Source organism: Passer domesticus, unplaced genomic scaffold (genome assembly GCF_036417665.1).
Source record: "Passer domesticus isolate bPasDom1 unplaced genomic scaffold, bPasDom1.hap1 HAP1_SCAFFOLD_84, whole genome shotgun sequence".
Taxonomy (NCBI): Eukaryota; Metazoa; Chordata; class Aves; order Passeriformes; family Passeridae; genus Passer; species Passer domesticus.
Genome location: NW_026990181.1, coordinates 86002 through 97207, shown reverse-complemented (window position 1 = coordinate 97207; position 11206 = coordinate 86002).

Sequence of the window (11206 nt, the reverse complement as noted above, 5' to 3'; positions counted from 1 at the left end):
AAAGGCAGCTCGGGAAATCCTCCCGACTCTGTGGAAGAATTCCCAGACTGGTGCAGACTTGAAAGGAGAGCCCATCTCTATTGATCATCTTTGTGGCCTGACAAACTGGGCACAAGGGCAGGTTCAAGCCGAAGTACAACCTCGAGAGGCTTTAAAAGAAGCCGTGTAGTTGGCTGAAAAGGCATTCCTCGCTTTGCAAGTTGAGGCTCCCTTGTTAACATACTCTAAAATTTTTCAGTCTCCATCTGAGCCTTTTACAACCTTTGTATAATGCCTCTGGAAGGCAGTGGAGTTGCAGGTTTGGGGTGAGGAGGCTTGTCAAGAGATTTTATCTGAGATGGCATCAGCTAACACCAATCCCAGGTGTAAGGTGGCCATCCTCAGCCTCCCATTAGAACGCCTCCCCCACCTTGCAACTCATGCTTGAAGTTTGTGCAAAAAAGTTTTCTGTGCTTCCCGAGGAACCTACTCAAAAAGATCATACACCAAGAACTGCTCTCAAAGTTGCTTTTGCCAAACCTCCCATTGATGTTTATCCTACTTTGTCTCCAGGCACGCAAACCATGCCAAGACCTGCTGGCCCGCCACCGCCCGAGGATTGCCTGTGTCATCTCTGTGTTAAGCCATGCCACTGGGCCCTGGCTTGCCCACTGCAGCAACAATTTCTTTAATTTAGATAGAGCCAGTCGCTTTTTGAGGAGGGGTCAAAAAAAAATATTTCTAAGTGCAGCCCCTCCCTTTGTGACAACAAAATTAAGGCAGAACAATTAAGTGTCCTGTGGGGAGGGCAGGGGAGGAGACCCCTTCAGACACATCCCACTTGTTGCTGACATAATTGACATGACTTTACCTGATGTGATTTCCAATATTTCACCGGACATGACTTTTAAAGATTCAACATCTGCAACACCTATATACTTAAACCAAAAACCCATTCTGACAACATTATCTAAACTTTCTCCCTTCAGACTCCAGTTGACAAAGCCCGTCCATCTCCGAAACTCTAATTTCCATGCAGTAACGGTTTCGCCCAAGACCCCAGGTACTTGGCACTGGATCCGTTGCAGGTATGTAATCATTGGGGATTCAAATTTGTGCACTCAGCAACGACATACTTAGCCATGCGCTTGAACTGGCAGCATCTTCATTAATTGCTGCAGGGCTCGAGCTGCAAAGTGACAAAATTCAGAGGATGCCACCTTGGAAGTACCTCGACCTCGAAATTTCGAATGGATAATGGGCCGAGGCACAAATCCAAGGAATGTAAAGCTTTCCTGCAACAACGGGGAATAAGACATACCGGCATCCCTTATTCCCTGACAGGTCAAACCATGGTGGAAGAGGTCTCAGCAGAGTCTCAACACTCGAACATCAGCGAGAGACAGTGAACATGGACCCTCCCCAGATGGGGTTGTCCAAAGCGATTTTCAGATTAAACTTCTTAAACTGCAGTTTTGAAAATTTGAATCCACCCATGACTCGGTGTTACCACGCAAACCCTCTACTGGAGCTGAAGGACAGGTCCTGGGTCATGGTAAGAGACCCGGAGACCTGGAAAGTGGAGGGCCCCTTCGATCTTGTCACCTGGGGGAGGGGATATGCTTGCGTATCCACTCCCTCTGGGCCTAAGTGGGTACCCTCCAAATGGGTCAAGCCATTTCTACCAAAAAAACGTTTGGCTTGTCAGGTAGTGCAAGTAGAAGATGTTTGTTGGAGGAGGAAGAAGAGACCTTTTTCAGATGATCTCATCATCCTGGAGTAGAACCACCCCCCTTTTTTTGCATTGTACTCACTGATTCTGCTTATTTTCCAGTAAACCCAAACCTAATGGCCCTCATCTGGCTTTGGATCACCGTCATCCTGGTTTTCATCTGGTCCACCATACCACCTGTTGATATGTGGATCATCCCCCAGCCAAAAGTTCACATCTGGAAAGCGCTCATCAAGGTCCTTGGCCAGGATCTTCTTTGTTTGACCACCGTTTCAGCAGCAGACCCCTTGTCGACCTGCCTTGTGGGGATCCCTTCAAACCTAGATGAGTTTCCTCCCCCTCTCAACAGTTCCCTGAAACTCCTTGCGCATTAGAAAGTTACTTCTCCCCTGGAATTAACCCTAACCTTGTCTGGAGAAATCTCCTCCCCAAATTAAATCATTCAGATTCTGAACCCCTTGAGTTTACCTTGCTTGGCTCCATGCCAGCCTCAGTTTGTGTCCAATTTCTGTTTTCCCCAGACGCCCTTGATAAATCCTACCTCCCAGTCCTTCAACACAATCAAGATTACACTGCTGGAAACTGGTGCAACGCCATTTCCCAAATTTCCATGGCTTCGACTTATGACCACAAATCCCGATCCCTTCCCCGGGGAATTTTCTTAATTTGTGGAGACCCAGCTTGGGCAGGCATCCCCTCTCGCCTGATAGGAGGCCCTTGTTCCTTTGGGAGGCTGACGCTGTTTGCACCCAACAATACCCAAATTTCAAATTGGAAATCTAGAAACGTCACACACAATTCAGCCCATTCCTGGAGAAACCTTCAAGAATTAGATTCTAAATGTGACTTGGAAATTGTTGATTGGTCCAAACCTAAAGGTTTTGCAATCACAGTCCTTTTACCTTGGATGGCTGCGACAAAAGCTGCAGGTGAATTAGCTCACCTAGAGTTTTGGGTAGCCAAACAAGCAAACTTAATCTCAGCAGTCCTGAGCGACCTCCTATCAGATGAAGAAATAACAAGGCAGGCAACCCTTCAGAACAGGGCAGCAACTGATTTCCTGATCCTGCTCCATTACCATCAATGTGAAGAGTTTGAGGGGCTCTCCTGTCTGAACTTGACATCTAAGGCCAAGGATGTCAGGAATACAATTGCACAACTGAAGGACATGGTGCATCAGATTAAGAAAGAGTGCAGACTGGCTGGGGGACATTTTCTCCAGATGGGGCCTTTCAGGCTGGGTGGGCTCTGTTTTAATAACCATTCTTTTGTTCTGTTTAGTCATTTTAATTGTCTGTGTTGCTGCCAGCATCATATGGCAGCTAATACTAAAATTTCTTTAAAATACTAAAAGATGACATCTTCCCCAAGCATTAACTGAGTGCAAATTCCAACATCAGACCCGGAGGAAGAAGATCAAGACTCCACCAAAGACCATCTGGCTCCTGAGGAGGGCTGGTGGGCTTCTGCCCCACTAAGCTCAACCTTGGTTTGGGGACATTTACTTGGAATTTAACAATCAAACTGAATTTACTTCATTTTAAGGACTTGTTTTCTCCCCTTGTGATTAATTTTAAACAAAAAAGGGAGAGATGTTGTGTTGTGGTTTTTTGGGTTTTTAGTTATGCTAAGTTGTATATTGTAAGTTGGTTTGTTCCACTCACCCCTTTAGTTATACAATGGTTCTACCCAGGTTGCCTCCTCCCCCGCAATCCTTGTCAGTCTCTCTGTCTCCTCCCCTGTTGCCCCAGTTACAAATGCATCTTTTGTTTTGACTGAGCCTGGTGCCCTGTCCATCACTTGGCGACACATCCTCTCCATCTAGAAGCTTCTCTTCTGGGCATCAAGTGATTGGTTTAGGGGGTGGGGCCACTTCCCTAGTTACTCTCCATTGGTCCCACAGCAGTGTCCTTCTTTCCTTTTCCACTCCTTCCTGCTCCTCTCTTGGTTGGAGGGCTGACTCCACCCCTGTTGCCACCCCCCTTTATAAGTTGCTGTAAGCCTTTTCCCACTGTCTTCAGCTTATAGACCTCCTAGACTTTTCATCTCCCTGCTCCTCCCAATAGACCCTGTTTCACCAGAAGTCAAAGCCCGCTTTCTTCACTCCCCTCGGCATTGGCCCAGACTCCTTCAAGGCATTAGTGCGTAAGGCTTTCTCCTTGCAAGCGGAAGCGTGGAGAGTGCCCCGCCTCACTGTGGCTCGTGTGCCAAAGAGCTAGCCTGGGGCAGCCCTCAAGGTGGGCTTTTGGACTCATGTGGCCACATGTCACAATGATCCCTTTGGTTCCACAAGTTCCTACAGTGTAACAATGCCCTTTGGCTCCACAACGCACCGCATTGTCGCAGTGGTCTCCACAGGAAGGAAACAACTGTGCCCCAGTGGTGCAGTGGCAGATGAGAGGCAGTCACCAGAGGCCAAGGCTAGCCAGACTTGACTGTATTGGCAGATTTGGTCTGGGAGTAAGCATGGGATATAGGGAATTTTAGAGGCAGAATTCCAATTTTGGCCATGGCCACCTAGACAAGAAAAACAGTTCTTTTCCATAGGAATGAAAGCACAGAGCCCTAGTGCTTCACAGTCAGATGGGAAGTGGCCCTTGACATGCCAAATTCAGTGGGACCTGTCAGACAGCCCCCAGGAGGCTAAACCAGGTAGACTTGTTCTATGTTCCCTTGATTTCATGAGTCTCCACAATGTCACAATGTTCTCATGGATTCCATGAGGTCTTGCAATGTCACAATGGCTTTGTGGTTTAATGAGCCCCAGCAGAGTCACAGTGGTCACTTGGCTCCATGTGGCCCTGCTGTGTCACAATGGCTCCTTGTTTCTATGGGCCCCATAGTTTGATCATTGACCCTTGCTTCCACAGGGCCCCTGAGCTGCACAACGGTCTCCTTGATTCTATCAAGTTCCCCAGTCCCACCATAGTTTCCTTGGATCTCCATTGTTACAACTCACTCATGGTACCATGAGGTTCTGTAGTGTCACCATGGTGTCCTTGGACCCACACTGTCACAACTGACCCTTGGTTCCATGAGGTTCTGTAGTGTCACCGTGGTCACTGTCAGAGGCTGGATGAGATCAATGTCCCGAGACACCTTGGGATGCTCGGAATGCGCGTGTGGGGCCAGGGCCAGGTCAGGCCTTGGTTTGTGGTGGGACAGAGCCCCACCCCACCCTGGCAGAGCTGTCAATCACACAGCAGGGGCTGTGCTAACCCAGCTCTGATTGGCTGAGCTGCCAATCAATCACACACTAGCAGCTGATGCCTTCCCTGACTCTGATTGGGCAAGCCACTGGCAGTCCCACCCTAGGGGCGGGCCAATGAAGGTCCAGGGGATTAAAGGCTGGAGCACGAGGCCAGCCCATGGTCTGGATCCTGCCTTCTGCTGAGGTTCTTCTGTTAGTAACAATGGAAACAGAACTGTTGATACTTACATGCATATCTATCGATTGTATTTCTGTCTTTCTGTTGTTCTCTATTTCTTCTCTTTGTAATCCTACTTACGTGGAACGTTTTTGGATAACTGAGATAGTGGGTTCAATCCTTGTGTGGGCCATTCACTTCAGAGCTGGACTTGATGATCCTTGTGGGTCCTGTCCTACCAAGAATATTCTTTGCATCTGCCCGTGTTGAGAATATCTGGTTGTTGTTTCTCCTGTGCACCAAACTCAAGGAAAGGAGCCTTTGGTTCCCCCCAGCATTTCAGTGTTCTGGGGTGTTACAAGACCTGCAGGCTCACAATGGCCTCTTGTTTCCAAGAAGCCCCTAAGTGTCACACTGGCCCCTTGGTTCCATGGGCCCCAACAGTGCCACAATTATCACCTTGGTTCCACAACTTCCCACAGTGTCGCACTGGCCCCTTGGTTCCTTGAGGATCTGGAGTGTCACACAGGTTTATGGCATTTGTCCTTGCTGCCCCACACATCCCCCTGCCCCACAAACAGCCCCGAGCCACCCGTGAGGGACAGGCCCTGCTGGCCCAGGCTGGGCTCAGGGCTTGGCCTTTCTGCTTCCTGCAGCCAGCCCAGGCCTTGCTCAGCATTGCAGTTCCCTGCCCAGAGCCTTGGGCTCCCTGCACTCCTGGCCTCAAGGATCTGCTCTCAGCAGTCCCTGGGGAGCCTTTGGCACTCCCTGCCCTCACTGGGGCCCAGCCATGCTCCAGGGGACTTGGAGTTTTGCTTCTGACTTCTTGAGCAGCTTCTTCATCCTTCTCTCAGTGCCTGAGGGTCCTAGATTCAGCCACAAATCCACTGTGGGGATCATTAACATACAGAAAGTCCTCGAGGGTTCTTTCTCTTCCTTCAATTGTCTTCCAATTGTCCAGGGCTTGTGCAGCTGATTGGAGTCAGTTTGAAGTTCTGTTAAAGAGGAAGATTTCAAAGTGCACCTCATGACTTTTCTTGTTTACTCAATGCAGTATTTTTTATGTTCCAGTTCAGAGAAGAGCTGATAGAAGCATTCCCCAGGTGATCTTGATGCTGAATGTCTCCTTAGGAGGTCTTGGCACAGAGAAGAACGAGCCCCCTTTGGGCTGACCCTGTTTGGACAAGCTGCTCCTCACCCCCAGCCTCACCATGTCTGACATGGCCCACCTGGCACTGACATCCCTGTGCCCTGCAGCAGAACCTTGTCCCCTGAGCTCTGCAGCTCCATGTCCCAGCCCATTGCACCATGTTCCATCTGCTCTCCTCAGGGCTCTGCCTACACAGAGGTCCAGGAGAAGTTTTCCTGTTGGGAAGGAAAGAATGGAAAAGCCTGAAGAGGTTTCCTAAACAACAAAACCCACTCAGGAACCACCTGCTCAGTCCAGGCTGCCTGGAATGGTGTCACCTTTCTACAAGGGACAGTGTAAGCAGAAATGATCTCTGGAAGCAGAATTCTCTGAGTCTTGCAGCTGAATTCACTGTCCCTGTCCTTTCCTTGGATCTCTGTTGCAGATGGAAGCTGCTGGTGCCATCATCACCTTTAACCTCTCTTTTGAATGCAAACAGATGTTCCCAGGTGTGCTAAGCAGGATTTGCTCAATGTTTCTACAAAACTTTTGTGTTCTTCTTGGAATGAAGGGGCCATTTTGTAGGGGGTATGTGAAAGCAAGGAGTCAATTGTGACACTGGGGTCTCATGGAACCAAGGGGCCATGGTGACACAGCAGGGCCACGTGGATCCAGTGGTCCATTGTGACACTGTGGATCCATGGAGACACCCCCAGAACCTCATGGAACCAAGGAGTCCATGGTGACCCAGCGGGGCTGCATGGAGCCAATGGTCCCTGGTGACACTGCCCATCCAAGGAGGCCACTGTGACACTGCAGGAGCTCATGGAGCGAGGTAGGCCAGTGTGACACTGAAGAACTTCATGGCACCAAATATCGATGGTGACACAGCAGGGCATCATGGGAACCAAGGAGGCGCTGCTGGCAGTACAGAAACTCATGGAACCAGGGGCCATTGAGGCACTGCAGAACCAACAGAGCTGCTGGACCTTGTCCCCTGGCCCTGCACAGCTCGTTGGGAGGCACAGCAGGAGCAGCACCCTGGCAGCCTCGGGAATGCCCCTCTGGGATCCATGGCACACACTCCCAGGGCCTGGAATTCCAGTTCCCAGCCAGGAAAAGATGTTCCTGCCCTCAAAGGCAAAACTCTTAAGAAGGTGCCAAAAGCCAAGTGGAGCAAGATCCTACAGTGACATTTCACTGCCAGCCTTCATAACTTCACCCATGGTTGTTGTAGCTTGTGTATGAGGAATTAAATCAGGGCAGGGTCTTTGTGGGAGCTGCCCTGGGTCAAGGGGGACACTGAGAGAGAAACAGAGCAGGAAAAGAGAGGCAGGAGAGAAAGGAGGCCACAAACACAATCAACTGAGAATGTGGCACTCTGAAAACAGAAATGGAACTGACGGAAAATGAATGGGACAGAAATCAATAATTCTGGAAGTTTTATTTACTATCAAAATACATCCCACACAATCCCGAAGCCATACCCTCAAATCTGGATGTCCCAATCTCATTCCAACCCCATCTCACCCTGGAGGCTGTGGAACTGAGTAAGTTTTACAGGGGACTGAGTATTTTTGAGGAGGGAACAAGGCAATTTGAGGTGGGATTGAGCCCTTTTGGGGTACAATTGTGTTTTTGGTATTTTTAGTGGTATTCAGTCATTTTGAGGTGACAGATCAATCCATCTTGACTTTTGGATTGCAAAGATATGGAGAACACTTTCTGAAATCCCTCATGAATGCAGAAATCCCCCAGAATATGTCTCCAAACCATAAATTGCACCTGAAACACCTGTTGAATGATGGGACTTTAGACATTTTGATTATTTACTTTCTTTTTAGTCTTATTTCAGATGTTTTTAGGCAACAAAGACAAATCAGAAGAAAATTAGGGCCAAACCAAAAGGATAACCATCCAGGTGTCTTCCCAACATGGATCTCAGGGAATGTAGGTCACCAGGGCTCTGTGCAACATGGGTTCTCCTGTGAGGGATGGAGTTGGAGCAGTGCAGGGAGCTCTTCCTAGAGTCAGAACACATGCAGAACTTCCCTTACCGGTGGCTGCATTGGTGTCTGGTCATAGAGCCTCTCCCCAGTGTGGATGTGCTGGTGGGTGACGAGGGTGGAGCTGTGCTTGAAGCCCTTCCTGCAGTCGGGGCAGCGTAAGGGCCTCTCATCAGTGTGAATCCACTGGTGCTGGAGGAGATGGGATCTGGTGTGAAACCTCTTCCCACTCTCAGGACACTCGTAGGGCCTCTCCCCAGTGTGGATCATTTGGTGGATGATCAGCTGGGGCCTCTGGCTGAAGGTCATCCTACAATCCTCACATTTGTATGGCTGTTCCCCAGTGTGGATCCTCCAGTGGCAGATCAAGTGGGACCTGCAGCTGAAGCTCTTCCCACATTCCCCACACTCGTAAGGCCATTCCTCAGTGTGGGGGTCCCAGTTGTTGGTTTCTCTGTGTCTGGATTGAAAGCACTTGAGACAGTAGTTCATGTTCAGACTCAAGTGTTTATTATTTCTTATCTGTAAAACAGTCTCACTACTGTGAGTTCAGCAGCTTTTCATTAGAAGGCAAAAAATAGCCAACAATCTCTTGTTACAAGGTCTTTTAAGATGAAACTATTCAATTAAGAACTGACACCTAGATTATGTTCCCTTTTAACCCAATAACTGCTCCCAAAGGGCCTGCAACGCAGTCTTTTCTGCCCAATTACAAAATGCCACCCAAACCCATGAAGAAGAAGGAAGAAGAAGCATGAAGAAGAAACCCAGGACAACACCCTGTGCCCTCCATCTTGCTTCCACCCACAACATACTAAAAATCCCAAAACCTAAATTTCTCAGCAAGTGATGCACCTACACTACTCTCTATAATCTATTTCACACTTTTGTAGACTCTAATCTATCTTGAATTCTAGAAAACTTTCTCCATGAATCAGGGTCAAAGTCAGTGCTCCCCTGGGGATCAGGACATGGCAGAGCAGAGAGAGAAATATTCCTGGTGCCCTGGGCTTCCACAGGGCAGCTAATGAGCATGGGAGGGACTCACCTTATTTTAACAGCCTAATGAGGGCCAATGTTTACAGCACATGTCTTAACCCCCTACGATTTAAAATATATTATGGCTATGTTGTTGTCACCTACAGAATATACCGTGTGGGAAGGGAGATGGAAGTGTTTACTAAATCAATTTGTAGCAGACTATGCTTATAATGAGGCAAGGGTGGAATTGACAATCAACCGTCTAGCTGGAAAATAACACCACAGCCTGCCAGATGATCAAGCAGCAGGTATCCCCAGAGAAGTATTGGATGATACAAAAGAGATGGCTTTGAAAGCTTTAATCCAGGTACCGGATGGTAGCACCCCCAGTTTGGACTATGTAAACATAAGTCAAGAACCTGGAGACCCTCACATGAAATTTATTGATCACCTTAAACAGGCACTAGAGAAACAAGTCTGGGATGAAAAGACTCAAAATTAATTACTAAACTCATTAGGGGTAGCCAATGCCAACCCGGAATGTAAGAAAGGGCTGCATGCCCTTCCACTAGAGCCAGAACCCACAATCTTGCCGATGATTGAGGCTGTAATTGCCTCAGGACAACAGAACATGTAGCGGCCGTATAAGCCCAGGCCATTGGGCAAGGAGTTACAGAGGCCCTAGTGGCCATGCAATTCCCCCTTTAAGGGACCCCAGCAACATCTACAGGGCCCAAAATATGCTTCCAGTATGGTCAACAAAGACATTTTAGAAAAGATTGTCACCAGGGGAGGGGGGTATCCACTCCCTAATGGAAATCAACATCAAATTAAGCGGAATTTCTAAAAAGGTAACTACACCAAGCAGCCATCAAAAAAATACCACCTGAGTGCAAGGTGGCCTCACGCTATGACACAAATGTTGAAGGTGATGATGCCTACAATCACCGAGGGTCAAATAACACAAACATCCCTGACAGATCCCCTACACCCCGACGATGCTCCGCGTTTTGCTTTTTCGGTTCCTACCATCAACCGAGAAGCCCCTAGGAGGCGCTACCACTGGAAAATTTTACCCCAGGGCGTGAAGAACAGTCCAGTAATATGCCAGTGGTATGTCTCTTCCTTGCTTTCACCAGTCAGGGCAAAGGCAACCAACGCTACAATTTTCCATTACATGGATGACATTCTCGTCTGTGCTCCAACTGATGACGAACTTGCTCACAGTCTTGACCTAACAATCAGTGCATTGGTTGCTGCAGGGTTCGAGTTGCAGCAGGACAAAATTCAAAGAATGCCACCCTGGAAGTATCTAGGTCTTACAATTAGCAAAACAACTATTACACCACAAAAAATTAAAATTCGGAATTCCATTCGAACGCTTTCTGATGCCCAGCAGCTGTGCGGGTCTCTGAATTGGGTAAGGCCTTGGCTAGGCATTCCCACCGAAGACCTGGCCCCCCTTTTCAATTTATTGAAAGGGGGAGAGGAGCTTAGTTCTCCTAGGTCGCTCACCCAAGAGGCGCGAGCTGCGTTGGAAAAGATCCAAAAGTCCATCTCAGAGAGGCAAGCCCATCGTTACCAGCCGGGTCTGCCCTTCAAATTCATTATTCTTGGGAAATTGCCACACCTCCATGGAATGATCTTCCAGTGGGAGGACATCAAGAACACCAAAAAAGATCAAGGGGCTAGGGACCCTCTCTTGATTATAGAGTGGGTGTTCCTTAGTCACGAAAGGTCCAAAAGAATGACGAGGCCACAGGAGCTGGTGGCGGAGCTGATCCGTAAGGCTCGCCTTCGGATCAGGGAGTTGGCAGGTGTGGATTTCACATGTATTCACATACCACTCAAATTAGATTCGGCCCACTTTACAAAAGCTATGTTGGAACACCTTCTCCAAGAGAATGAGGCCCTGCAGTTCGCTCTGGACAGCTACACCGGTCAAATTTCTATTCATCGGCCGGCTCACAAAATTTTTAATTCGGAAGTCCAGTTTAAATTATCTCTTCAG